Source organism: Bison bison, unplaced genomic scaffold (genome assembly GCF_000754665.1).
Source record: "Bison bison bison isolate TAMUID 2011002044 unplaced genomic scaffold, Bison_UMD1.0 scf7180017864038, whole genome shotgun sequence".
Lineage (NCBI taxonomy): Eukaryota > Metazoa > Chordata > Mammalia > Artiodactyla > Bovidae > Bison > Bison bison.
In genome coordinates this window covers 2,233,407-2,238,268 of record NW_011494610.1, presented here as the reverse complement: position 1 = coordinate 2,238,268, position 4,862 = coordinate 2,233,407, and the positions used below count along the sequence as shown (strand labels likewise).

Below are 4,862 nucleotides of genomic sequence, written 5' to 3'. Positions count from 1 at the left end.
ACGATTGCGCTACAGACAACAGAAGCCCTTCCAAGTCCATCTGTTTGTTTCCCTGAACAGCTCTCAGCGCTGATACCAAGAATAACAAATGGTGTGAAAGGCATTGATGCTGAAGCCTGTCTTTTTAAATTAATAATATTCATTCATGAATATATTCAATGAAAAAGTCCCACCTCTCATATTAAGAGAAGTGTATCCCAGAGTATTTTACTTTTTTAAGGATTGATCAGTCTTTATCACAAACTGTGACGTTTAAGTTGTTTTGATCAGTATATTCTACTGTCTGGGTAGCTCAGCTGGTATAGCATCAGACTTTTAATCTGAAGGCCCAGGGTTCAAGTCCCTGTCCAGACACTATAAATAAATAAATAAACAAATGCTTACTCCTTGGAAGGAAAGTTATGACCAACCTAGACAGCATATTCAAAAGCAGAGACATTACTTTGCCAACAAAGGTCTGTCTAGTCAAGGCTATGGTTTTTCCTGTGGTCATGTATGGGTGTGAAAGTTGGACTGTGAAGAAAGCTAAGCACCGAAGAATTGATGCTTTTGAACTGTGGTGTTGGAGAAGACTCATGAGAGTCCCTTGGACTGCAAGGAGATCCAACCAGTCCATTCTGAAGGAGATCAGTCCTGGGTGTTCTTTGGAAGGGCTGATGCTAAAGCTGAAACTCCAATACTTCGGCCACCTCATGGAAAGAGTTGACTCGTTGGAAAAGACTCTGATGCTGGGAGGGATTGGGGGCAAGAGGAGAAGGGGACGACAGAGGATGAGATGGCTGGATGGCATCACTGACTCAATGGACATGAGTCTGAGTGAACTCCGGGAGTTGGTGATGGACAGGGAGGCCTGGCGTGCTGCGGTTCATGGAGTTGCAAAGAGTCAGACACGACTGAGCGACTGAACTGAACTGATTCTACTTATCACCATAGTAAGAATTGAATTTATTTTAAAATTTAAAGACTTGTAGTCAATGAAAAGCATTTTAATTTCAATTTTTAAGCATATTTTTGTTGCAGTGATAGGTGATAAATTGATTAATAAAAGGCTTCCAAGAATAAAAATATATATTAAGACTAAATTTCTGCCAGGGCTGTACCAGTTGATGGAGAAAAAAAGAACAGTGCAGAATTCCTAAGAAAGGAAAGCTTGTATGTGTATTTTTTTAAACCCATGATGGTAGATATTGAACCAGAATGGAATTGAGCTTCAGTGGACTACTTTTGAAAGTTACATTATAATTTTCTTTTAAAATGCAAATATTTACATGTCAAAAATTATATCCATTTATATAAATTTCATTTACTTATATATAAAATAAATATTTACTCTATTTTGAGATTTACTTATATATTAACACTCTATATAATTTATTTGCCTGTGTGCGTGCTTAGTAGCTTCAGTCTTGTCTGACTCTTCACGACCCTATGGACTGTAGCCTGCCAGTCTCCTCTGTCCATGGGATTCTCCAGGCAAGAATGCTGGAGTGGGATACCAGGCCCTCATCCAGGGGATCTTCCCAACTCAGGGATCGAACCCTGAGCCTCTTATATTTCCTGCCCTGGCAGGCAGATTCTTTACCACTAGTGCCACCTGGGAAGTGCATATAATTTATTTAATTATATTCAAATATGTATTTAAGCCTATGATACAAAATCTAGATGATAACTTAAAATAAAAGAGTATGTGAGAAGTTCCATAGAAGCTCAGAATTCTTCACACCTTTTCTGATTGTCACACTAAGAATGCTACTAATTGGAACTACATTTTTAAAATATTCATAAAGGTATTAACAGTGCTCTTATAGTGAAAAACAAGAGGGGAAGTGAATATATAACAATAGAAGAATGATTACTACACATCTATTTAATAAAATGTGATAACTAGACATAAAATTGGGAGAGTATGGACGGGATTTTCAAAGTGGGAGGAATCGCTGCAAGATGAGCCTGCAGAATCAAGCAGGGCTCAGGTATTTTGAGGAGTCTTGTTTGCCCATCAAATGCTGGAAAAACAAGGTAGAATCCATCCAGGATGGCACATCACAGCTGCCTGATGACAAGGTAATAACGTGCTGTCAGAACAAGGGATTGCTGTGGATCAAGGTGATCACAACTGATGTCCTAGAGGAACAGACATTAACCCAGGATTTGAAGGAAACTTGAACTGCATCTGAGAATATGGAGGAGAAATTTCCAGGGAAGTTTAGAAAGAGACAGTCGCTTGTGGACCCTGAAGTCTCTTCATCTGCCATCAGATCCACCTGTGGACACTCCGTCACTCCCAACCATAACAGCAGCAACAGTAGTAGTAGCAGCAGTAATATTACCAGTCTATATTTGTTGAACACTACATTTAGGCATTGGTCTGAGATATAGAGGTATGGATTCTAGGATTCTAATCCCCATTCTCAGCCGCTATTCCGCACTGCTTCTCTTAAACTTCTCTTGGTGCTATTTATGCTGTCATCCCTTCTTCATTTCATTCAGCAAGTAACTGTTCAGCCGACTGTGAACTGATTCTTTTAGGTATAATTTTCAAGATATCTCAACTATTGGTGAGTTCTCACCTGCTATGATTTCCTTGTAGAACCCCACTCTGGTGGGGTTTGATTCTCCCTTTCTCCCTCAGAAGGATGCTGCCTTCCCATCCCAAGCCTTGGAAGAGAACCACCCTCTCTTTGCTCTCCTCTCCCTCACTCTCCAGTCTCTACCCATACACAGCTCCCACACCCAGCTTATCCTGGCCAGTCCTTCGAGAGTCTACCTTTCTCGGAACCCAGAAATCTCTTCCAGCCTGTCAACCATCCACTCCCCCATCTGTGGAGTTTTGCACTGTGCTTCCAGAGTGTACACGGGCTCTACCTGTTACCTTCTGAATTTCCCCAAGATTTCTAGCTCAATGGCACCCATTGTGATGAGATTTGATATTTCATTCAGCTAGAGTTTCCCCCCAAACGAAGTTTCTTAAACAAGATAAAGATGTATGTCTGCCTTATATAAATGTGGACAGTTGAGGGCGAGTACAGTGGCTCCCAAGACATCAAGGGCTCAGGCCCCCTCTGTCTTGTCGCTCTGCCATGCTCAACGTAAGGCTTCTCACTCGTAACTCTAGGTGCCTGATTTGCATTGGACACCTGAGTCTGAATTTCAGCCACAGGAAGTAGGAACGAAGCAGTGCAGGGAGGAAGCGCTCTCTTTCCTTAAGCTGTTTCTCAGAATTTGAACACAGTACTTAGGTTTACATTGCACTAACTAGAATTTAGTGATGTGGTCACACATACTGGCAAGCCCAAATGGGAAGTGTAGTTTTTCTCCTATGTGGTTTTGTGCCAAGCAAAATACCTGGGCTACTAATACAAAAGAAGGAAAGCACAGATATTGGGGAAGAACCCCCAAAGTCTGCCAAAGCACCTCTCATTTCCTTGCCCCTTGGACTGGATCCATTTCTCCAGCCCAGTCCCACACCTCCTGGTCCCATTTTTCCATGGATCTTAAGGACCAGGGCACAGAGCCTCCTTGTCAGTGACCAGTCCTCTTTCCCAGCCCCCCAGGAAAATCCTGTCTTTACTAATATGATACAGCTTCCCAGGGACTTGTCCTCTGACTTATCTATCACTCATGAATCCATGTTTACAGACAGGCTTTCCATTAGTCTACAATCCACCCCTCACACTTTGAAGCAAAAACTAAATGTTCTCTGCCCACAGTCAACAATACTTAAAATTTCCTTAGGAGGGGAGATCTCACAGCCCTGCCCTGTGCAGTGGAAACAGGTATGGTGAGGCTGACACTGCCTGACGGAAGCCCTCGGGTGGCTGAAACACCAAGAACACTGCCCTCCACAGTCATCTCAACTGGCAATCGGCTTTGCGTGAGAAAGAAAAATAAACCTTGATGTGTTAACTGCAATGTGGGGGTTACTTGTTACCTTTCCTGACTGATAGGAGGCTGGGGCAAGGAATGAGGTGAGGATGCTGGCTTAATCCTGAATTTGCAAAACCTCACACTTGCCACTTGGAGTGTGTGTCCCAGATAGATCATAGTAAACATTTGCCTAAAAATGATTTTACTTGACCTTGGAAATATTTTTCTTAGCATTATATTGATGGCATTGAGAACACTGATAGATGCTATGAGGGCACTGAAGGATCCTTCTCTATACTATTCCTTGAAACCACTATTCATTTAAAAATAATAATGTAATAATTAAACACATTTCATTTTAAATGAAAGAAAATTAAAGATTAATTAATAAACTCAAGGACTCGGGTGTTTACCAGTTTCTTAAGGACCAACTCTTATTGCGGCTTAATTAAGAAGCTCAGCTGCGATGCTATTAAACAGGTTGACGGAGCCCCAGTTGATTCAGGGCTGCATAGAGACACAGTCTTTATTAGTCTTCTCCGCTTCTATGAAAGCAAAGTAGGTTGTGTTCCACTTGGGGACTAATCCATTTGTCACTGCGAAATCTCTGAGGACAGGGATGTCCATTTCAAACCTAATTTGCAGCTGCCTTTTCATCTTCGTGGTTTGGGAATGGAATTTATTTGCTTCAACCCTAGTATATTTTGGTTCCCCCATGCAACTATTGAGTGCCCGCAGTGAAATTTCAGTAGAGCATTAACAATTTGTTTTCTCCGATACCAGTTCCATCTGTCAAAGGCTTGCACCCAGACCCATAAAGAAATACCACTCTTCCCCCCTTTGTAATGGTTTTACGCAAATAACATCCAGGCTTAGTTCTGTGATGATGATTTCAAGGAGAAAGAAACTGGAGGAGAGAAGGAAACAGAAGAGCGAGAAACAAGGAGAAGGGAGTGAGGGAGGAGGAGGAGGAGGAGGGAGGGAGAGGCAAGGAA

General features: G+C 42.0%; 1 non-coding gene across 1 annotated transcript; it reads left to right on the top strand.

The window, feature by feature from the left end:
* The first annotated feature begins 281 nt into the window (after positions 1-281).
* Positions 282-354, top strand: TRNAK-UUU. The gene has a single exon. It is a non-coding gene; the product is annotated as a tRNA-Lys (tRNA).
* The last annotated feature ends 4,508 nt before the right edge of the window (positions 355-4,862 follow it).